The sequence below is a fragment of the Mustelus asterias genome, chromosome 25 (assembly GCF_964213995.1).
Source record: "Mustelus asterias chromosome 25, sMusAst1.hap1.1, whole genome shotgun sequence".
In the NCBI taxonomy this organism is placed as follows: Eukaryota; Metazoa; Chordata; class Chondrichthyes; order Carcharhiniformes; family Triakidae; genus Mustelus; species Mustelus asterias.
In genome coordinates this window covers 58,166,288-58,191,687 of record NC_135825.1, presented here as the reverse complement: position 1 = coordinate 58,191,687, position 25,400 = coordinate 58,166,288, and positions in this window count along the sequence as shown.

The window sequence follows — 25,400 nt, the reverse complement described above, 5'->3', positions numbered from 1 at the left end:
CCATCGCATCAGCCAATTCCACCGTCTTAGCTCGGTCCAAGTTACCTTGCTCTAGCAGCTGCAGGCGAATATAGGATGAGCCGATTCCCGCCACGAACGCATCTCGGATCAGATCGTTATTGTATTGAGTAGCCGACACAGGCTTGCAATTGCAGGCTCTGGCTAGCTGCTGAAGTTCGCGCAGGTACTGTCCCGTCGTTTCGCCGGGCTGCCGCCGTCGAGTGGCTAGTAGGTGACGAGCATGAATCTCATTTGGCGGTTTATGGTACAGCTTCTTGAGTAATTCGATGGCCTCTTTGTAGTCTTGGGAATCACGGATTGTTGCATACACAGTGTCGCTTACCCTTGCGTGGAGGACCCGCAATCTGTCGGCATAGCTTTGGACTGCTGTTGAGGCGTCGATATAATCCTGGAAACACTTCAACCAATGGTCGAAAGTGTTCGACGTTCCAGCGGCACGCGGATCTAAGGTTAGCCGATCGGGTTGTAACATCTGCTCTATGTTGGGTTTTTTTCAAAACAAAAATTGTTGCTAATAAAATTGATGCGCAATTAATTCACTCGGGAGGCTGGATCGTACCCAGGAAATAAAGGCTTTTATTAGCAACAAGAATAGAGCATACTGCTTAACAATACAATCCCAGACTAAAGGGTCACTAGGAAGTGCAGTGACCTTTATACTCCTATAGGAAGGCGGAGCCAACTGGAGTGTACCACAGAACAATGCCAACAGGTGGAACACCCCAACCCTAACCCCAACAGTAACAAGAGTAACATATGTACAAGTACCCATAGTGATAACCATCTATGGTTCAATAGTGAAAATCCCCTAGTCACCACACTCTGGCAAATGTTCAGGTGCACTGAGGGAGAATTTAGCACAGCTTATCCACCTAACCTGCGCATTTTTGGACTGTGGGAGGAAACCGGAGCACCTGGAGGAAACACACGCAGACACGGGGAGAACATGCAAACTCTGCACAGTCACCCAAGCCAGGAATCGAACCCTGGTCCCTGGTGCTGTGAGGCAGCAGTGCTAACCACTGTGCCACCATGCCGCCCTCTACATTGCCAGCTTTGTCAGGGTCTTTGACCATTTTCAGCCGGCTCCTTCCTCGGTAAACATTCTGGCCCAAATGTGCATCACTCTTGAGTGGAATGGGCTTGAACCCACAACCTGCTGACTTAGAGGCAAGAGTGCTAAGATTCAGCAAGGTTTCCATTATGCGGACACACATACAATGTACTTAAGGCAGCTGCTCCACAACCAACAAAAGGTAAAGGTACAGCATCCCATAATCTTCCCAATCTGTTTCCCACCAAAAGAGTTTACAATCTGGTGTTCCATTGTTGAACAACACCAAATAGAATCAAAGTATTGAACAATTCCAAAAAATCCTTAACCGTGAATCAGAGCAATGCTTAAGCAGGAAGGGAGCAGGATTTTGTGAGTCGCTTCGCCTGTGGGGTGTCTTCAGCGTGCTTCCTCCACTCTCCGTTTGTGGTTAAAATTAAACTCTCACTTAATCTGCTGCCAGTGGTTTCCACCTGGTATCTCACTGCTGGCAGTCCCTCCAATGTTCGGAACCATCTGCTCTCTCCATCCCCTTTGGAGACTGAGTTATTATCATAAAAGGATGAATCCTTGTCACAAAAAATTTTCTTCAGTGATCGGACATGAAGTTCTATAAAAAGAAACTAATTTGCATTTAACCTCAGCACAAGGACAATGTATATTTATATACTATATTTATAGTATATAAATTCTATAAACATGCGTTTGTCAAAGAGCACACATGTCCTTGTGGAATTATTTACATTAACCTTTCAAGGACAATTTTCTTCATAATTGGCTAATTCTTGGAAAATTACCTGAATTGTTTTGTAACGCAATCAGGAAGGGTAGGCAATGAGACCTCCTCCGTGATCATCCTCAACACCAGTGCCCCACAAGGCTGTGTCCTCAGCCCCCTACTATACTCCTCCTATGACTTTGTGGCCAAATTCCACTCCAACTCTGTTTTCAAGTTGAAGGGGATGAAGTGGAAATGATTGAGAGCTTCAAGTGTCTAGGTGACCAGACATGGTATCACAGTGGTTAGCACTGCTGCTTCACAACTCCAAGGACCTGGGTTCAATTCTCAGCTTGGGTCACTGTCTGTGTGGAGTTTGCACATTCTCCTTGTGTCTGTGTGGGTTTCCTCCGGGTGCTCCGGTTTCCTCCCACAGTCCAAAGATGTGTGGGTTAGGTTGATTGGCCATGTTAAAATTGCCCCTTAGTGTCCTGAGATGTGTAGGTTAGAGGGGTTAGCGGGTAAATATGTAGGGATATGGAGGTAGGGCCTGGGTGGGATTGTGGTCAGTGCAGACTTGATGGGCCAAATGGCCTCTTTCTGCACTGTAGGGTTTCTATGATTCTATATGTCCTGGTCCCTCCACACTGACGCTATAGTTAAGAAAGTCCACCAACATTTCTACTTTCTCAGGAGGCGAAGGAATTTCGGCATGTCCACTACAACGCTCACCAACTTTTACAAATGACCATAGAAAGAATCCTTTCCGGATGTATCATAGCTTGGTCTGGCTCCTGCTCTGTCCGAGACTGCAAGAAACTACAAAGTGTTGCGAACAAAGCCCAATCCATCTCTCAAACCAGCCTCCCATCCATTGACACCGTCGACACTTCCCGCTGCCTCGGCAAAGCAGCCAGCATAATTAAGGACCCCACGCACCCCAGACATTCTCTCTTCCACCTCTTTCCATCAGGAAAAAGATACAAAAGTCTGAGATCACATGCCAACCGATTGGAAAACAGTTTCTTCCCTGCTGCCATCAGACTTTTGAATGGACCTACCTTATATTGAGTTGATCTTTCTTTACACCCTAGCTATGACTGTAATACTATATTCTGCACCCTTCCCTTTCCTTCTCCCCTATGTACTCTATGAACGGTATGCTTTGTCTGTATAGTGTGCAAGAAACAATACTTTTCACTGTATCCCAATCCATGTAACAATAAAATCAAATCAAATCAATGGTTCGTTAATTACTGGTTCCAAAATAGTGTAAATCGCTCTCATTGATTGTTTATTTTTATTTTCCCTTTTTGTTTTGGGTGAAGGGTGGGTGTGGTGGAGAAACAGCCACATTTCCTGCAGATTGCATTTGGGGTGGAGGTTGCAAGTGATACGTTCCTCAGCAGCACACCTCCCATCCCCTCCCACAATTCTTTGTCAATTCTCCAATCACCTTTCCCCATCATAACCCCAGCCCATTCACCTTTTTCACTCTCCCTTCCCATTCACAACTTCAACTCCTTCTTTCAGCAAACCCAGCTGAGCCTGAAACCTGGCAGCCCTCTCATTCTGCAGCCGCCCGTCTCAATTTATATCACGCTCCCCATTAAATTTCCCAGAGCCATGTAGCAAGTGGCCCAAGCCTCCCTCATCATATCTACCTTTTTCCCTCCTATCTTCATTGGGGTGGCACAGTGGTTAGCACTGCTGCCTCAGTGCTGGCACCAAGGAACTGGGTTCAATTCCAGCCTCAGGTCATGTCTATGTGGAGTTTGTGCCTGTGTAGGTTTCCTCCCAGAGCCCAAAGATGTGAATCTTTGGTGGATTGGCCATGCTCAATTTCCCTTTAGTGTCAGGGGGATTAGCAGGGTAACTATGTGGGGTTACGGGGATAGGGCCTGGGTGGGATTGGTGTTGGTGCAGGCTCGATGGGCTGAATGGCCTCCTTCTGCACTGTTGGGATTCATTTCTGATTTGTTTCCTTCAGAAGTTTTGTTTGTTTTCAAACTCTATTGTATTTTTTTAAAGCAAATTAAATTGAGGAAATAAATTTTCAGTCTGGCTTTCAGTATTTGTGCCTGTTTCTTTTCTGACAAAAGCCTTTTTCAACTGTTAACAAGTCACGAGTGACATAATTAGACAACTTGAAAGCATATCTTTTGAAAACTGAATGAACATTCTTAAATCATTAATATAAACATTAGAAGCTTCAACATCTGAGACTAAGTGGTGGATAAAAGGATGTCAGAAAGCATTTTGTGGGACCCTGTTGTCAGATTGTGTAATTGCTGGGTGATACATTTGCATATGTGACACATATTGAAAATGTGCACGTAGGAATTTATAATGGAAAAACTTTGAAACTAAAATATGGCAGTAATAAGTCAATTTGTGCAGCCAGGAATTGGATACAGATAACAGTTATTTTATATGCATCGCAAACCAATATTACAGCCCAGAAGCATCCATTAAATTCAGTAGGGTGCAGGCATAGAACAAGAGTGGCCATGTGTCTGGAGCATTCATAGTTGCTGAGTATAAAATCTGGAAAGACAAAAGCTCATAAACTCACAATAAAAAGTATGTTGGAGTGGTGGCAGAAAAATTAACTCATTGTTCTCAAGGTCACAGTGAAGATATGTAGGCAGCACCACTCTGATGCTGAAAGTCAATATGCAGAAGGTGCATCAAAGGTCAAGTGGGTCTATTAGAGATGAAAGTTACCCTCAACAAAAGCACAGATTCCAGCTCTAAGGGGAGAGTCTGCGAATCAAATCAGTGCAGTCACACAACTCCATCTTCCTCTGTGCAAATGAAGACCAAGGGGGGAATTTCCCCATTCCGCCCACCACGCGAATCGTAGTTGATGGGGGGGACCCGGGCCATGCAAAGGTCCGTTGACCTCAGGCGGGATTTTCCAGTTTTGGGGTGAGCTTGGCTGGAAAATTCCGTCCCAGGTGTACTGATATTTAAGAGCACAAGTGAAGATTCGTGTGCTTTTCAGTACTGTACACATTTCTTGTGATACCCAATGACCATTGCATGAACCTCAGTGGAGAATGGCCCTCTCTACACTTGGGGGGTAAGATTTAAAACATTATGTGCAGTCACTTCTCTTTTACATACAGTGATTTATCACCCGAAGCTTCATGGACCACATCTCTTGAAGTTGGGGACAATAATTGAAGAGCAGCAAACAGACCACGAGGAGTCCAGAGAAAAATGTTCCTTTATTGTGGAGTTTTTGATGGAGTTAGTAGCCATGGTTGTCAAGGTTAGCCGAGTTCTCCAGTGACCCATTTACTGTAATTCTATATAACAAAAGCAAAATGCTATGGATGCTGGAAATCTGAAGTAAAAACAGAAAATACTGGAATAACAGCAGCTCTGGTCGCACCTGAGAGAATAGCAGAGTTAAGGGAATTTTACCGCTGTGTCCACCCCGCTTCCGGGGACGGGCGAGGCTCAGAAAACAACATTGTCCGGTAGCCTCGGGTGGGATTGTACGAACCTCGGGCGGATGTGCCGGTAAAATTCCACCCAACATTTCAAGTCCTTATGACTCATCTTCCCAGCTATTGGCTGGAATTTTCCAGCCGTTCACGCTGGTGGGATCTTCCAATCCCGTCGATGGTGTACCCTCGCCGTGGGTTTCCCAGCAGTGAGGGTACACTCAACGGAAACCCCGTTGACAATGACAGGACCAGAAGATCCTGCCACCAGCCAATGGGAGGCCACATCTACCCCTGCGAAACACATGGCAGGTTGCGTGGAAAATTCCACCCATCGTATTTCTATTTTTGCTCAATACAAACTTACCCATCTCACTCACACAGGACTGGTAAAGTCAACTTAGGCTTGATTTATTTGAAGATTCCTCGGCAATAAAGATTCAACAGCTCCTGTTAACAGGAAAGTACAGTTGAACTCCTTCACACTACATGTTGCCAGCGAAACCGAAAGCTTCACTGAACAATGACTTGTGATTGCACAACAGCAATCAAATTAATGTTAGCAAAACTGGAGACCCACCCAAAAAACAATCAAACAGCAAAATGCAGCAAATAATAGAGAGAAATACAAACATTTATTTCTAAGTCTACCTTCTGCTCAGCTTTTATGGGCAAGGATGTGGGTGGAGTTTCGCCTAAAGTCTTAATGTCTCAATCCAAGGGACTTCAATATTTAGATGAATCCATCCATACTGGGAGTGCCTAAGTCCTCTGTTAGAGAGTCACCACTCACTGCCTCTCATCAAAAGGATGTAAGGAATTGATCATGTGAGGCCAGGAGCCAAATCCTCTGACTCACGAGCTGTGTGTGCCAGGCTTACCTGTCGACAGTGGTCAGTGCATAACTTAAATTCAGTTTTGCATGGTTACATCTAAAATTCAATTGAAATGCTTAACTGATTATTGACGGTAGCTTAAAAATGTGAATTGATGCTTCACAGCTTGTTGGAATTAGCCACCATTTATGAGCATTTCTGCCCACTTACCAAGTTTTTTTTTCAACTCCATATAACCTAATTTGAAATGGTATGAGTAGTTAAAAATAATTCCTCCTCTCCTCCTTCATCTGGGTAGGTGGACAGGCACAGAGCTCCAATATGAAGTTAATGAGTTAATGTAGTTGCCGGACTGGTCACTGTTCTTGCTACTACTCCAGAATGGAGGGAGAAGGACAGGATTCCCTTTCTCAGGCAGTAGCACAGAAGCCTTATTGGCTTTGCTGCCTCTTTTGTTCTCAGTGGAGGATCAGTTCTACATAAATAGGCAAGCTTTGGAAATCTCAGGCATAAAGAAGGCAGAAACTGGTCGTGTGTCTCCCTCCATTTTCTCCTGTCTTTTGAGCCGAGCAACCGAGCATTTTATGATGCCAAGAGATTGATTTTATATCATGATTTGAGTTGTTGAGTTATGGGGCAGTATTGTCACGAGACTAATAATCTAGAGACCCAGGGTAATGCACCAGGGACCCAGGTTCAAAATTTGAATTCAATAAAAATCTGGAATTAAAAGTCGAATGACAGCCATAAAACCATTGTTGATTGTCGCAAAAACCCATCTAGTTTACTAACGTCCTTTAAGGAAAGGAAATCTGCCATCCTTACCTGGTCTGGCCTACATGTGGGTGGCTGCCTCACACTGCCAGGGACCCAGATTTGATTCCAGCCTTGGGTGGCTGTCCATGCATGTTCCCCCCGTTCTGCGTGGGTTTCCTCTGGGTGCTCTGGTTTCCTCCCACAGTCTAAAGATGTGCAGGTTAGGTGGATTGGGCATGCTAAATTGCCCCTTAGTGTCCCAAGGTGTATAGGTTAAGGGGATTAGCAGGGTAAATGCATGAAGTTACGGGAATAGGACCTGGGTGGGATGCTCTGACAGAGTCGGTGCAGATTTGATGGGCTGAATGGCCTCCTTCTGCACTGTAGGGATTCTATGATTCTTCTATGACATGTGATTCCAGACCCACAGCAATGTGGTTAACTTCTGAACTGGCCGAGCAAGCTATTCAGTTCAAGAGCAATTATGGATGGGCACCAAAAACTGGCCCAGCCGCGACATTCCACATTCCGTGAATGAATAGAAAGGAAAGATTTAACTTATCTGATGCTGGCTCACACTGACCTGATGCCATCTTCTCCACAGAAATGCACTTTTCACAAAATAATAACATTTATCTTGACTAAGCTTTTCATTTGTGAACCAGGCCAGACCAATTTTTAGTCTTTTAGTGTATCTCTTGTGAATTTGATTGTTGAGAAATGAATTTAATTTCATAACTTATTAGTCTCCACTCTGCTATAAAGTTAGACTGTTTCCTTTGTTCCATGGTAACTGTAACATTTATTGACTTGAAGTATGTGAAGCCATTGCACCTGACTGCACCTTATATCAGCTGGGACTGGGAACTGAATATCCAGGGGTATCAGACATTTAGGAAGGATAGACAGGGAGAAAACGGAGGTGGAGTAGCTCTGTTAATAAAGGATAATATCAGGACGGTAGTGAGAGACGACATAGGCTCTAAGGAGCAAAACGTGGAATCGTTGTGGGTGGAGATAAGGAATAGTAGGGGGAGAAAGACACTGGTAGGCGTGGTCTATTGGCCCCCAAAGAATAACTTAGAGGTGGGGAGGGCTATAAACAAGCAAATAATGGATGCGTGCAAAAGTAGAACGGCAATAATCATGGGGGATTTTAACCTACATATTGATTGGTCGACTCAAATTGGACGTGGAGGGCTTGAGGAAGAGTTCTTAGAATGCTGTCGGGATAGTTTCATTGAACAGTATGTTACAGAACCTACAAGAGAGCAAGTTATCTTATATCTGGTACTGTGTATTGAGTCAGGTGGAATTAAGGATCTTCTTGTGAGGGATCCTCTTGGAATGAGTGATCATAATATGGTTGAATTTCTGATACAGATGGAGGGTGAGAAAGTAGGGTCCCAAACTGTGGTGAACCATAGATGGTTACCACTATGGGTACTGAACCATAGATGGTTATCACTATGGGTACTTGTACATATGTTACTCTTGTTACTGTTGGGGTTAGGGTTGGGGTGTTCCACCTGTTGGCATTGTTCTGTACTACACTCCGGTTGGCTCCGCTTTCCTATAGGAGTATAAAGGTCACTGCATTTCCTAGTGACCCTTTAGTCTGGGATTGTATTGTTAAGCAGTATGCTCTATTCTTGTTGCTAATAAAAGCCTTTATTTCCCGGGTACGATCCAGCCTCCCGAGTGAATTAATCGCGCATCAATTTTATTAGCAACAATTTTTGTTTTGAAAAAAAAAAGCATGGAGCAATTGTTAAAACCCGATCGGCTAACCTTAGATCCGCGTGCCGCTGGAGCGTCGAACACTTTCGACCATTGGTTGAAGTGTTTCCAGGATTATATCAACGCCTCAACAGCAGTCCAAAACGACGCTGACAGATTGCGGGTCCTCCACGCAAGGGTAAGCGACACTGTGTATGCAACAATCCGCGATTCACAAGACTAAAAAGAGGCCATCGAATTACTCAAGAAGCTGTACCATAAACCGCCAAACGAGATTCATGCTCGGCACCTACTAGCCACTCGATGGCGGCAGCCCGGCGAAACGACGGGACAGTACCTGCGCGAACTTCAGCAGCTAGCCAGAGCCTGCAATTGCAAGCCACTGACGGCTACTCAATACACTAACGATCTGATCCGAGATGCGTTCGTGGCGGGAATCGGAAGTCTTGAAACTTACCCCACCGACCACGTGGGAACATCGTGGCAAGTACAGCCACCGACTCAACTCTACCCAGCGGCTCCTAGGAACTGCGCGATCGTGCTTTCAACCTCGGACCTGACAGCGGCGGCAGCTCCAGGAGGCCCACGGTGCTATTTCTGTGGATTGGCGAAGCACCCTCGTCAGCGATGTCCAGCCAGGACAGTATTTTGCTCCACTTGCGGAAAGAAAGGGCATTATGCGAAAGTGTGCCGAGCGAAGCCACATTCAAAGCCAAGCAGTGCTGCGTGTGACTCCCCAGGATCGGTCTCCTCGTCTCCAGCTTCGTCGATGTCTACAGCCACGTGCGATTCATGGGCGCCGCCATTCCTGAGGACGACGACGCCAGACACGTGCGACCTGCGAGTGCCGCCACTTTTAACGCCATCGACCATGTGCGATCCATGGGCGCAGCCATTTTGGTCGACACCGGCCGCAGACGACCAGCAGGGGTCCTCATCATCGACCATCTCATCTGCCTGCAGTTGCACTCGGGATCCAACAGTGGCGTCAATCATCCTGGACCAGGCCAAGCCTCACAGACTCGATAAGTCCATGATCGACAGAGAGGTAAATGGACGCCTGATACATTGTCTGTTTGACAGCGGAAGCACGGAGAGTTTCATTCATCTGAATACCGTGAAACGGTGCGCTCTCCGAGTACAAACTGTCAGGCAGACAATCTCTATGGCGTCGAGATCCCGATCTGTTACCGTTCTTGGGAGCTGCGTGGTAACTCTAATGGTGCGGGGCACAGTTTATGAGAACTTCAGGCTCCTTGTGTTACCGCACCTTTGCGCTCCGGTACTCCTGGGACTAGACTTTATGGTCCACCTGAGGAGTGTGACCCTGCAGTACGATGGGCCACTCCCTCCACTTTCAGTGGGAGAACAGCAGCCTCCAAATTGCCCAGCGCGCTCCATGTGCAGTCTCTCGACACTCAAAATCACCCCGCCTTCTTTATTTGAAAATCTCGTGCCAGGCTGCAAGCCCATCGCGACTAAGAGCAGGCGTTACAGCGCTGAGGATCGGATCTTTATTCGATCTGAGGTTCAGCAGCTCCTCAGGGAAGGGATCATTCAACCTAGCACTAGCCCATGGAGAGCACAAGTCGTGGTGGTTAAGACTGGAGACAAGCCCCGGAGGGTCATAGACTATAGTCAGACCATTAATAGGTACACGCAGCTGGACGCGTACCCTCTCCCGCGCATATCTGACATGGTCAACCAGATTGCGCAGTACCGGGTGTTCTCCACCATCGACTTGAAGTCAGCCTACCACCAGCTCCCCTTTCGCCCAGAGGACCGAAAATACACGGCCTTTGAGGCGGATGGCCGTTTCTACCACTTCTTAAGGATCCCTTTTGGCGTCACTAATGGGGTCTCAGTCTTCCAGTGTGAAATGGACCGAATGGTGGACCAAAATGGGCTACGGGCTACCTTCCCGTACCTGGGCAACGTCACTATCTGTGGCCATGACCAGCAGGACCACGACGCCAACCTCCTGAAGTTTTTACGCACTGCGTCTCGCCTGAATCTGACCTATAACAGGGAGAAGTGTGTATTCAGCAGGCGCCAACTAGCAATTCTCGGATACGTGGTGGAAAACGGGGTCCTCGGCCCTGATCCAGACCGTATGCGTCCCCTCCTTGAACTTCCCCTACCCACTAGCATCAAAGCACTGAGAAGATGCTGAGGCTTCTTCTCGTATTACGCACAGTGGATTCCCAATTATGCGGACAAAGCCCGTCCGCTCATAAAATCTACCTCTTTTCCCCTGGCAGCAGAGGCTCGCTTAGCCTTTGAAGGGATAAAAGCTGACATCGCGAAAGCCACGATGCACGCTGTCGATGAGTCCATCCCCTTCCAGGTGGAGAGTGATGCATCTGATTTCGCCCTGGCCGCCACACTTAACCAGGCGGGCAGGCCCGTCGCCTTTTTCTCTCGCACCCTCCAAGGCCCTGAAATTCGGCACTCCTCTGTGGAAAAAGAGGCTCAGGCCATTGTGGAGGCCGTCTGGCATTGGCGCCATTATTTGGCTGGAAAACGATTTACCCTGCTCACGGACCAGCGGTCCGTGGCATTCATGTTCAACAACACGCTAAGGGGAAAAATCAAGAATGATAAAATCTTGAGGTGGAGAATCGAACTCTCCACCTACAACTATGATATCATGTACCGTCCGGGGAAGCTCAATGAGCCCTCAGATGCCCTGTCACGTGGAACATGTGCCAGTGTGCAGGAGGACCGGCTACAGGCCCTCCACAATGATCTCTGCCATCCGGGGATCACTCGGCTCTTCCATTTTATAAAGGCCCGGAATCTGCCCTACTACATAGACGATGTCAGGTCGATAACTCGAAGCTGCCAGGTATGTGCTGAATGCAAGCCGCACTTCTACCGACCTGATAGGGCACACCTCATTAAGGCCACTCGCCCTTTTGAACGACTGAGCGTTGATTTCAAGGGCCCCCTTCCTTCGACAGATCGGAATGTGTACTTCCTCAACGTGGTTGACGAGTACTCCCGATTCCCTTTTGCCATTCCCTGTTCTGACATGTCCGCTGCCACGGTCATCAAAGCCCTGCGGAGTCTTTTTACCCTGTTCGGCTACCCCAGTTATATCCACAGTGATAGGGGTTCGTCGTTTATGAGTGACGACTTGAGGCAATACCTGCTCTCAAAAGGAATTGCCTCAAGTTGGACTACGAGTTACAACCCCAGGGGTAACGGGCAGGTCGAAAGAGAAAACGCTACAGTCTGGAAGGCTGTCTTACTGGCGTTAAGGTCTAGGGGTCTTCCAGTCTCCCATTGGCAAGAGGTACTTTCTGATGCGCTCCATTCAATCCGGCCCCTCCTGTGTACCGCAACCAACGCTACCCCACATGAGGGGATGTTTACCTTCGCTAAGAAGTCTTCCTCTGGGACCTCACTGCCGTCTTGGTTGACATACTCAGGACCAGTCCTCCTGCGGCGGCATGTTAGGACCCGCAAGTTGAACAGGTCCATCCCCTCCACGCCAACCCTCAATATGCCTATGTAGCATATCCTGACGGGCGAGAGGACACGGTCTCTATCCGAGATCTGGCGCCTGCAGGGGACCTGGAAACACCCGTCGCTCCCGCACCCCTGGTTAGGGTTCCTTTGCCCATTATCTCCCCTCCTGACATGGCGCGGGCAGTATCGGGACCTCCACTTAATCCTCTTACTCCCGTGTACAGCTTGCCTGAGTCCAGGAGATTGTCGCCACCTCGAGGCTTGCCTGAGTCCAGGAGATTGTCGCCACCTCGAGGTCCACCCGTCCGTGAGGAACTGGAGGAGTCACTGGACACCACCTTGGAGAGAGGGTCACCATGGTCACCAGAACCGGCGCTACCGCCAGTTCTGCGGAGGTCACAGAGATGGTGCGGCCCTCCGATACGACTGAACTTGTGAATATATGGACAGTTCGTACTGTTTTTTTGCCCCACCGGCCTTTGTTTTTAAAGGAGGGGTGAATGTGGTGAACGATAGATGGTTATCACTATGGGTACTTGTACATATGTGAAGTCGGAAAATATACCTCTATAGGCTGGTATGAGTCAAAATACAGTCATGCTTTATTCTCATCAGCTTATGGGAGAACTTGACCCCTTGAAAGCGGAAGCCAAAGTTCTCACTGAACACAAGAAGCGTGGATATTTATACATCAGGGTTCCCAATACAAGCCATAAAGCAAAGTCCAGTTAACAGTCCTTGATCATAAATTATAGTTCCTTTAACAGCTTCTGATAGTCTTTGGATCATGGTTAGAGACCATCTGGTATCCTTGGGTCATAAAGCACAATTCTCCTGGTCGTTGCAGTCAAGGTGTCCCCTCTGGTCCCCTGCTCTTCCCGCAGCGTTTCCTTTGAAGTGACTGAGTGACTGTCCCAGTGGGAGTCCTCCTTCAAACGGCCATTCTCGCACTCTACCATTTGGTCGCTGCTTCCTCTGCTTAAATCATAGACAAGCCCACGGGAAAGAAAGACTAAAATCTATATTCAACTGTCTGTTTTATCAGAATGATATAAACAAGCGAGGGAACCATGAACAAATGGCTTCTACTAAAAGTAAAAGATGAAAGACATGAACAAATGGCTTATGCTACTACCAGGAGCAATATAAACAAAGGGGTGACTCGCCACAAGTAAACGATATGTTTATGATACATTCCAGATACAAAGTTCAACCTTTTAGGCACAAAATACATTGAGTACAAAAAAAAACATTAACCCTTTCCCTTCTTCAATATGTTACTCTTGTTACTGTTGGGGTTAGGGTTGGCGTGTTCCACCTGTTAGCATTGTTCTGTGGTACACTCCGGTTGGCTCCGCCTTCCTATAGGAGTATAAAGGTCACTGCACTTCCTAGTGACCCTTTAGTCTGGGATTGTATTGTTAAGCAGTATGCTCTATTCTTGTTGCTAATAAAAGCCTTTATTTCCCGGGTACGATCCAGCCTCCCGAGTGAATTAATCGCGCATCACAAACCAGTGTCCCCTGCTTGAACAGAGGGGAGTACGATAGGATGAGGGCAGAATTGGCTAATGTAGACTGGGCGAGCAGACTGGTAGGTAGGACAGCTGAGGAACAGTGGAGGATTATTAAGGTGATTTTTTTAAGCACTCAGCAAAAATATATTCCGGTGATAAAGAAGGACTGTAAGAAAAGGGATAACCAGACGTGGATAACGAAGGAAATAAAGGAGAGCGTTTGATAAGGTCCCCCATGGTCGGCTTATGATGAAAGTGAGGAGGTGTGGGATAGAGGGAAAGTTGGCCGATTGGATAGGTAACTGGCTGTCTGATCGAAGACAGAGGGTGGTGGTGGATGGAAAATTTTCGGACTGGAGGCAGGTTGCTCGCGGAGTGCCACAGGGATCAGTGCTTGGTCCTCTGCTCTTTGTGATTTTTATTAATGACTTAGAGAAGGGGGCTGAAGGGTGGATCAGTAAATTTGCTGATGACACCAAGATTGGTGGAGTAGTGGATGAGGTGGAGGGCTGTTGTAGGCTGCAAAGAGACATAGATAGGATGCAAAGCTGGGCTGAAAAATGGCAAATGGAGTTTAACCCTGATAAATGTGAGGTGATTCATTTTGGTAGGACTAATTTAAATGTGGATTACAGGGTCAAAGGTAGGTTTCTGAAGACTGTGGAGGAACAGAGAGATCTTGGGGTCCATATCCACAGATCTCTAAAGGTTGCCACTCAAGTGGATAGAGCTGTGAAGAAGGCCTATAGTGTGTTAGCTTTTATTAACAGGGGGTTGGAGTTTAAGAGCCGTGGGGTTATGCTGCAACTGTACAGGACCTTGGTGAGACCGCATTTGGAATATTGTGTGCAGTTCTGGTCACCTCACTATAAGAGGGATGTGGAAGCGCTGGAAAGAATGCAGAGGAGATTTACCAGGATGCTGCCTGGTTTGGAGGGTAGGTCTTATGAGGAAAGGTTGAGGGAGCTCGGGCTGTTCTCTCTTGTGCGGAGGAGGCTGAGGGGAGACTGATAGAGGTTTATAAAATGATGAAGGGGATAGATAGAGTGAACGTTCAAAGACTATTTCCTCGGGTGGATGGAGCTATTACAAGGGGGCATAACTATAGGGTTCATGGTGGGAGATATAGGAAGGATATCAGAGGTAGGTTCTTTACGCAGAGATTGGTTGGGGTGTGGAATGGACTGCCTGCAGTGATAGTGGAGTCAGACACTTTAGGAACATTTAAGCGGTTATTGGATAGGCACATGGAGCACACCAGGATGATAGGGAGTGGGATAGCTTGATCTTGGTTTCAGATAAAGCTCGGCACAACAAATTTACTGATCCACCCTTCAGCCCCCTCCTCTAAGTCATTAATAAAAATCACAAAGAGCAGAGGACCAAGCACTGATCCCTGCGGCACTCCGCTAGCAACCTGCCTCCAATCCGAAAATTTTCCATCCACCACCACCCTCTGTCTTCGATCAGACAGCCAGTTACCTATCCAATCGGCCAACTTTCCCTCTATCCCACACCTCCTCACTTTCATCATAAGCCGACCATGGGGGACCTTATCAAACGCCTTACTAAAATCCATGTATATGACATCAACTGCCCTACCTTCATCAACACACTTAGTTACCTCCTCAAAAAATTCTATCAAATTTGTGAGGCACATTGCTGCCATTTTGATTTGTATTTTTAGCCACTGGGAATTTAAGTCCTCTTACAGGATTTGGCTGTGAAAAGTTATGAATCCTGGGAGAAGTAGTAAGGATGAATAAGATTAATATTGAGGACTGTCCAAAATAATAAGCTCAAAATTTCCAGTCTTAGAATGGTCACAGCCCGGAGGTTCCTCTCAGAATTCCCCACACACTGACTGCACGGAATTACCGGGGAAGTTTCAACTTCCTTTGGAATCTGCAACTCTGATTTAAAGTTGGAGACTTAGGATGGTTCCGATTCATTCAGCAGAATAATTTTGCTGGGAAAGTTAGAAGGATTAAAGCAAGTCTAACTCCTGGTTAAATGAACCTCCCAACTTGCCACTGGAGCTCCCCAACAACTCCTCCCGCTTTACTACCCCCCGACCAACTCACCACTCCACCTCATCCTGAAATATATCTCCAACTATCTTTCTGACCCTCAGATTAAAGTGATGACTTCCCCAACTATGCTCCCCAATCCCCAACTATCCCAAAGCCCTGGCTTCCCCCAACCAAGCCTGCTCCCTCAACCATTCACTACCTCTCTACTCCCTCACCAACTTCCTTCCACCCTACTCCCTCAGCCATCCATCTACCACCTTAGCCCCTCAGCCACTTACCTAACACACTTACCTTCTCTCCCTAGCTTGTCAAAGTGACCTATAAATTTACCGGCATATGGCAACTAGTGCTGTTAAAAGGGGGCGTAACTCATGGCTTCTCCTGTCACCCCTGGGCTATGAGGGAATGACTCCGAGAGCAAGTACACCCCACATTTCTCAGGAGGCCTGGTTCGAGAATTTGAGTGAGAAATGTGGAGCTCCAGTGTCAGGAGTGGAGAGGCAATCTGACAGTGATTGTCACTCCTTGAAAATGTTGAGCCAAAGAAATGGACATCCCCTCTCAGCTGCGCTGCCATGCAACAAACCAGAAAACTCGTGACTAAGTGCACGCATCATCATTCCAAAAACAACAGGGGATGCACTTAAACAAACCACTCACACAAGGAAAGAATTGGAAATAGCATTAATTCCCAGCGGTCTACCAAAATCACCTGTCCCAAATGCTCCAATCAAATTATAGAGGAGCTCTCAATTTAAGTCATTCAATGGGTGTTAATAACCCTGGTTACAGTTTGTACACAGGCTGCTAACATATTGCATACTGACAGACTGCATCAGAGCGTGCTTGAGGGGCAACAAGCCTCGTGCCTCTTGTGTCCAATGAACTATCTTCTACCACATTGTTGGCCCCAGTGTGGAATATTAGCAGCAGCTTGGTTGTCACATCCATGGCCGGACTTCCCTCACTCCCTTTATTTAATACAGGGAAACTAAAGGCCAATTATTGTGCCCCAGTTGCTGCTTTAGCAGAAATCAACTCAGGATATGGTCTGGGGTTTTGCTGATTTATACAGATCTGCAGCAAACTGGATATTCAATCATTCATTCAGCTGAGCCCTTCAGGAGCTAAGTTATACCTCAGTGGTTAGAATGTGCGTTTGAAATCAAACCCAGTCTCCCTGCACATTCATTAGCTTCAGAAGGAAGCAGTTGACGTCCACAACCTAGCTCCAATCTCATTGCATGACAATTACTGTGCTTGCTCAGGGTATGCTGCTGTATTTCCATCAGTTTTGATTCGAAGGGTATGTGTTGTTATGCCAACTTAAACTGATCAAAAAGCAACAAATATTGATTATTTATACATTGCTTTCACATTTGCACCAAGTAACACAGTGGGAGAGAAAATTAAACTTCACATTTTCTGAGGTAGGTTCATATTATTAAATCTTCAAATGGTTTATTTGAGGTGTCAGTTGTGGTTCAGTGCTCTCATCTCGGAGGCAAAACTTTGTGGGTGGAAGCCCCACGAACAACTTAGGCCCATCGTCCTGCTTGATATTTCAGTGTAGTCCCGGAGGAGTGCTGCACCATCAGAGATGTCCACCTTTCAGATGAAATGTCCAGCTGAAGCCCGCTCTGGGGTCTCAGATCCAGAAAGAAAATCCCATGTGGAAGAGGATGGGAATTCTCCCAGTGTCCTGACCAAAATTTACTTAACCTAGTCCATTAAAGCAAATGACCTGGTCGTTATCACATTGCCGCTTGGGGTCACTTGCTGTGTGTCAGCTGTCAGCTGCATTAAGAGCATAAGTACAAGGGGTAGGTTGGCTACTCCCATCCTTCTATCTCAATGCCACGCATTATCCCATCACAACTTAACTACACTTCAGACCTCATTGGCCATAAATTGTTTTGTGTCATTTGGAAGTCACGCATGGTATCACATAATTTAAGGCCTTCTTTCTTTCTATTTTTCAATAGCTGCAGTGAGTCAGCACTAAACGTGAGATGGATGTTACTCTCTGAGTGGCATCTAAGTGATTTGTTGAAGGATCAGCATCCTGGGATGGCCAGGGTATACGCCAGTTAGCTTATCCCAGCAGGTGCCACAATAATCTCACCTCCATTGATCTCTGATTGCCCTCAGGTAAGGGAGAGATAAATTATCCAGGCTTCAATTTCCTGATTGGTCTCCAGTGAATGCTCCTGGAATGCAGAAGTGCAAAGGTTGAAGGAAAATGGGCCCAAGCCTCGCTGTGATGCTCCGTAGAGTCAAAGAGGCCGTTAACACTCACTATATAGACTGAGTAATGAGCAGTAGGAGTTTTGGGGAAAGATGGCAGAGAGTTTACCCAATGCTCAGACCCTCATCCGTGATTATTTTACTTCAAGGCTTGAATCCTGGTTGATCCCCAATTCTACCCTCTGTTAACATGAAGCCAAGCAAAATTCTGTTGCCCATGTTCTAATCCCTCCAAGCCCAGTTCACTTATTAACCCTGTGCTCACTGACCTATAATTGCCTCCCAGTTAAATAATGTCTCAATTTTAAATTTCTTATCCTTGTTATAAAATGCTTCCATGGCCTCTTCCTATCTCCTCCAGTCCTACAACCTCCAATAAATTGCTTCAAATCTAGTGACTCAAGCATCTGATTTTAATTGCTCCATCATTGAAGTCACGCCTTCAGCTCCTGAGGGGTTAATCTCCAGAATTTATTTTTTAATCCTCTTCTCTTTCTTACTTCCTTTAACATGGTCCTTAAGACTTTAACATCTTTAACCAAGCATGTGGTCATCTGGCCTAAGATCTCCTAATGTGGTTGTGTCGATTGTTGTTTGTTAACACTCCTTCAAAGAACTTTGAGAAATGTTATTGTGTTGATGTTGTTGCTGTTGCTTGCTCAATGGCAAAATACCCCAACATCAGTCAGAATCTTTAGAACAGGAAGGAGTTGTAATAGGGTGCTGGGGTCGTTGGGGGACAGGGTAGTTGTGGCAGTAAGTTAAAAACTTACTCAGCTCCTAAGAAGGCACTTTATAAGATTTGTAAAGAGTGAGTGCCCAGTTAATGATGCAGGTAATAATTTATCAACACCATTGATGTTCCCTTTAACGGGGCTGGCACGGTGGCACAGTGGTTAGTGCTGCTGCCTCACAGCGCCAGGGACCCGGGCACGGTGGCACAGTGGTTAGTGCTGCTGCCTCACAGAGCCAGGGACCCGGGTTCGATTCCCAGCTTGGGTCACTGTCTGTGTGGAGTTTGCACATTCTCCCCGTGTCTGCGTGGGTTTCCTCCGGGTGCTCTGGTTTCCTCCCATAGTCTGGAAGATGTGCTGGTTAGGGTGCATTGACCTGGACTGTGGCGACTAGGGGAATTGCACAGTAACTTCATTGCAGTGTTAATGTAAGCCTTACTTGTGACACTAATAAATAAACATTAACATGTTCTGCTTGCTGTGCACACCTGACTTGTTGCTTGTCCTTCTAAGACTGACAAACAAGAAGGCAAGTGTGCCTCTTAAGAGGATTGTTGCTTGTGCAAGGCTTGTTTGTGCTCTGAGCTGCACATTTTGAATTGCTTCATAGCTGTGCACCTAAAGGGACCACTAACCATCCCATTCCTGATAATATCGGCTGTAAAGATTTTCGATGAACTTCAGTTCAAAGCAAATCTACGAATCAGTGAAATAAAAAAACAATTTCAGCCAGAACGCCCTGACATTGTAAAACCAGTTGTTCCTGTTCACCAATCAATGAAGGTGCCCCAAGTGTAAAGCATGGTCATTGGTACAACAGGAACTTCTATTAAGAAATTAAAATGCTGCGTGATCAAGGTGTTGTCACACAATATAAAAGCAAATTACTGCGGATGCTGGAATCTGGAAGCAAAAGAGAAAACACTGGAAAATCTCAGCGGGTCTGGTAGCATCTGTAAGGAGAGAGAGAAAAGAGCTGACGTTTCGAGTCCAGATGACCCTTTGTCAAAGCTGGCACCAAAATAGTCATCGATGTACCGGTAAAGGAGTTGTGGGAGGGGACCTGGGTCGGCCCGAAACAAGGAATGTTCCACATACCCCATAGAAAGCCAAGCGTAGCTCGGACCCATGCGGGTACCCATGGGTTCGAGCCCCACCTTGAGCGTCATTGTTTTGGGGGTGACACGGTGGCACAGTGGTTAGCACTGCTGCCTCACAGTGCCAGGGACCCAGGTTCGATTCCCGGTTTGGGTCATTACCTGTGTGGAGTCTGCACATTCTCCCCATGTCTGCGTAGGTTTCCTCCAGGTGTTCCGGTTTCCTCCCACAGTCTGAAAGGCGTGCTGGTTAGGTGCATTGACCTGAACAGGTGCCGGAGTGTGGCGACGAGGGGATTGTCACAGTAACGTTATTGCAGTGTTAATGTAAGCCTACTTGTGACACTGATAAATAAATTCTAAAATGAAGCTCACTGTTATACATGCGAGTCAAGCTGACAATTCCACAGTCATGGGTGCAAAAATGCGAAGAAACTCTGAGGCTGTAACAGCATTGAATTATTTTAATGTGGGGGAGAGGTGTGATGCCACTTGACTGAGCGAACATTGAGACAGCAATGTGGCAGCAACAGCAACAGCCCACAGTGCAATAGAAATTCAAATTTATTCTATCAAGGTGACAGATGTTAGAGAAGCATATCAGCAGAATCGTCAGCTGGAAAAAACAACCAGGGTGTAAGAAGCTTGAATTCCTGATGTGTGAAGCTCTGCGTTTAGTGTCCTTAATTCACAAAACAACAGCAACTTGCATTTATTTAACACCTTTAGAATACTAAAACCTTTCAGGGCATTTCATAGAAGAGTAAACAGACAAAAGGTGACTCCAAGCCAAAGAAAGACTTCAGAACAGGAGACAGGTCACAGAGGAGTGCCTTAAAGAGAGAGAGAGAGATGCAGAAAGGATTAATACAATTGTGCTGCTAAATTCATGTGAGCTGTGCTATGTTGTATCCTACTGTGTCCTGATGTGGAGATGCCGACGTTAGACTGGGGTGAACACAGTAAGTTGGTCTTGAGAGCGTGGATGGCGTTGCGTTGTGCTTGGGTGATGCCTTACTGTCTTACTCTGTCCACCAGAGGACAAGTTGCTTGCATGTGTGAAGCAGCTCCAATCAGCACCTTAAACCCCCCCTCCATGCCCCTCCCCACCCCCCTCATTGCCTTACTGGTAGCTGATTTTAACGTTCGGACAATGGGCAGCCATCACCATGACTCATAATGTTAACAGGGCTAAATATAGAGTATATAAAATTCCCGGGACATTTAACACTTTCACAGAAGCAGTTTTTAAAAAATCAGACTGGAGTTACACTGCATCTAGTGGAAAGTCATGAGAACATTGAGGAGAGGGTAAGCAATGTTTGGTTTTAAGCCAAGATGTAATTCTTCACACACAGGCAGTGGCAGTGAGAACTTGGCAGAGGCTGGGTCAACTTATGCTTTTAAGACTGAGATTGATTGATTTTTATTAGGTAAGAATGTCAAAGCTTCTGCAGCAAAGACTGATGTATCGGCTTGAGGTACAACAAGCCATGATTTACCTGAATGATTGAGGTGCTGAACTGTCTATTTCTATCCAGATTTTCCTCCCAATTCTGGGGTCAGATCGGGACATTGGACTACTTTCTCAGAAGACTAAGGAAATTTGGCATGTCAGCTACGACCCCCATCAACTTTTACAGATGCACCATGGAAAGCATTCTTTCTGGTTGTATCACAGCTTGGTATGGCTCCTGCTCTGACCTAGACTGCAAAAACAAAGAACAAAGAACAAAGAACAGTACAGCACAGGAAACAGGCCCTTCGGCCCTCCAAGCCTGTGCCGCTTCTTGGTCCAACTAGACCAATCGTTTGTATCCCTCCATTCCCAGGCTGTTCATGTGACTATCCAGGTAAGTCTTAAACGATGTCAGCGTGCCTGCCTCCACCACCCTACTTGGCAGCGCATTCCAGGCCCCCACCACCCTCTGTGTAAAAAACATCCCTCTGATATCTGAGTTACACTTCGCCCCTCTCACCTTGAGCCCGTGACCCCTCGTGATCGTCACCTCCGACCTAGGAAAAAGCTTCCCACTGTTCACCCTATCTATCCCCTTCATAATCTTGTACACCTCTATTAGATCTCCCCTCATTCTCCGTCTTTCCAGGGAGAACAACCCCAGTTTACCCAATCTCTCCTCATAGCCAAGACCCTCCATACCAGGCAACATCCTGGTAAACCTTCTCTGCACTCTCTCCAACACCTCCATGTCCTTCTGGTAGTGCGGCGACCAGAACTGGACGCAGTACTCCAAATGTGGCCTAACCAGCGTTCTATACAGCTGCATCATCAGACTCCAGCTTTTATACTCTATACCCCGTCCTATAAAGGCAAGCATACCATATGCCTTCTTCACCACCTTCTCCACCTGTGTTGCCACCTTCAAGGATTTGTGGACTTGCACACCTAGGTCCCTCTGTGTTTCTATACTCCTGATGACTCTGCCATTTATTGTATAACTCCTCCCTACATTATTTCTTCCAAAATGCATCACTTCGCATTTATCCAGATTAAACTCCATCTGCCACCTCTCTGCCCAATTTTCCATCCTATCTATATCCTGCTGTATTGCCCGACAATGCTCTTCGCTATCCGCAAGTCCAGCCATCTTCGTGTCATCCGCAAACTTGCTGATTTCACCAGTTACACCTTCTTCCAAATCATTTATATATATCACAAACAGCAGAGGCCCCAGTACAGTACAAAACTACAAAGGGTCCTGAATGAAGCCCAATCCATCACGCAAATCAGCCTCCCATCCATTGACACTATCTACACTGTCTACAGAAAAGCATGATGTGGAGATGCCGGCGTTGGACTGGGGTAAACACAGTAAGAAGTTTAACAACACCAGGTTAAAGTCCAACAGGTTTATTTGGTAGCAAAAGCCACACAAGCTTTCGGAGCTCTAAGCCCCTTCTTCAGGTGAGTGGGAATTCTGTTCACAAACAGAGCATATAAAGACACAGACTGTGTCTTTATAAGCTCTGTTTGTGAACAGAATTCCCACTCACCTGAAGAAGGGGCTTAGAGCTCCGAAAGCTTGTGTGGCTTTTGCTACCAAATAAACCTGTTGGACTTTAACCTGGTGTTGTTAAACTTCTTACAGAAAAGCAGCCAGCATAATTAAGGACCCCATGCACTCCGGACATTCTCTCTTCCACCTTCTTCCATTGGGAAAAAGATACAAAAGTCTGAGGTCACGTACCGACCGACTCAAGAACAGCTTCTTCCCTGCTGCTGTCAGACTTTAACTTTAACTTGTATTAAGTTGATCTTTCTCTACGCCCTAGTTATGACTGTAACACTACATTCTGCACTCTCTCCTTTCCTTCTTTATGTACGTTTTGTATGCTTTGTTTGTATAGTATTCAAGAAACAATGCTTTTCACTGTATGTTAATACATGTGACAACAATAAATCAAATCAATTCAAATCAAACATGGACCCAAATCAAGCTGGGATCAACACAAAATTAGTGGTAGAGTTTCAGCCACAATTGTTCTTCCTTTGAACTGAAATTGCATTTACAAAAGGGATCGTTGATTTTATAAATAGAGCTAAATGTAGACATGTTATGTTATTCCATTAAAAATAAAGACTGATTATGTGTGGGGTTTGCATGTTCTCGCCGTATATATGAGGGTTTCCTCCGGGTGCTCCTGTTTCCTCCCACAGCCCAAAGATGTGCAGCTAGGTGGATTGGCCATGCTAAATTGCCCCTTAGTGTCCCAAGTTGTGTAGGCTGGGTGGATTAACCATGGTAAATGCATGTGGTTACGCGGATAGGGTAAGGGGGTGGGCCTGGGTAAGATGCTCTGTCAGAGAGTCAGTGCAGGCTCAATGGGCCGAATGGCCTCTTTCTGCACTGTAGGGATTCTGTGATTCCACGTTCCAGTTGGAGTCTTGTAATCAATTCTGCACATCACGTTTTAGAGAAAATGTCAAGTTTCTTGAAAGGGTGCTGAGGAGATTTACTAGGATGGTGCAAGAGATGAGGGAGTTCAGTTATGTGGAGAGAGGAGAGAAACTGGAGCAGATAGGGTCAAGGGGATGTTTGCTGGCAGTGGTCACAATCATGAAGTATTGAGTAAGCAAAGAGACATTTTCAAAGGTGGAAAGGTCAGTAAGCAGAGGGCACAGATTTACGGTTAAAGGACTATGGTGAACCACTGTAACACTGTCTGTATATGGGATATGCCTGGGCACGCCCCTGCTGCCTCAATCCGGGGCTCCGCCCTCCTCGGGGTATAAAGGTGGCTGCTCTCCGCCCCTTTTGCCTCAGTTTGGGCTAGCCATCGGTTTGGGAGTACTTCTGTTCTTGTTAATAAAAGCCTGTTGTTTTGCAACCTCTAGTCTTTGCGTGAATCAATGGTGCATCAATTTTATTAACTAAATTTTTGAAATGGAGCAACTCCTGAAACCTGACAAATTGGATTTGGATCCACAGGCAGTCGGTGCCTCGAACTCTTGCGATCACTGGCTGCGCTGTTTTGAGACCCCTCCTCCTCCGTCGTCGTAACAGACATCGACAAACTGCATGTGCTCCACGCCCGCGTCAGCGCTCACGTCTTCGCGCTGATCCGAGACGCAGAGACTTACCAGGAGGCAATCAATCTCCTCAAGAACCAGTACAACCGGCAACCGAACGAGGTCTACCCCAGACACCTGCTGGCCACTCGCAGACAGCAGCCGGGGGAATCGACTGAGAAATTCCGGCGCGAACTGCGTGCTCTCGGCAGAGCCTGCAGCTGCAAGGCCGTTTCAGCCGCCCAAAACACCGACAACCTGATCCGAGATGCCTTTGTCGCGGGCATCAGGTCGAACTATATCCGGCAGCGCCTGCTGGAACAAGGTGGGCTGGACCTGAAGAAAACTGTGAAGCTTGCCGGCTCGCTGGAGGTGGCTTTCCGGAACCTCGAGTCCTACACCCCCGACCACGAGGGCGCACAATGGACACCGCGACCGCAGCCATCTCTGTACCCGGGAGGGCCACGAACCTACGCCACGCCCCATCCCAACACCGAACTGACCACTGCGGCAGTCCCCGGAGGCCCGAGGTGCTACTTCTGCGGCCTGGAGAAGCACCCACAACGACGCTGCCCGGCAAAAGACGCGAACTGCTCTGGCAGCGGTAAGAAGGGTCATTACCTGAAAGTTTGCAGGGCAGAATCAGCCCCCAGGCCCAGCAGCGCCGCGTGCGATCCACGGGAGGGACTGCCTTCGATGCCATCGACCAGGTGCGATCCGCGGGTGCCGCCATTTTGGACACCAGTGGTCGCATGCGACCACGGAGGCAGCCATCTTGGACGCCATCAGCCACGCGCGACCCACGGGAGTTGCCATCTTGGGTAACGTCAGCCGAGTCATGGGGGCCGCCATTTTGGGAATCGTCCACCGCATCGCCTAACCCAACAGTGGCCTCGGTCGCGTTGGACCAGTCCAGGCCTCACCAGCTCGCCTGGTCGATGATGGACATCAAGGTAAACGGCCACACTACTAACTGCTTATTTGACAGTGGGAGTACGGAGAGTTTCATCCACCCGAACACGGTGAGGCGCTACGCACTGCCAGTACTGCCAATGCAGCAATCAATCTCTATGGCTTCGACGAGCCGGTCAGTGAATGTCCTCGGCTACTGTGTACCAAATCTGACTGTACGGGTTACGGTGTACGACAAGCGCAGGCTCCTCGTGCTGCCACAGCTCTGTGCTGCCG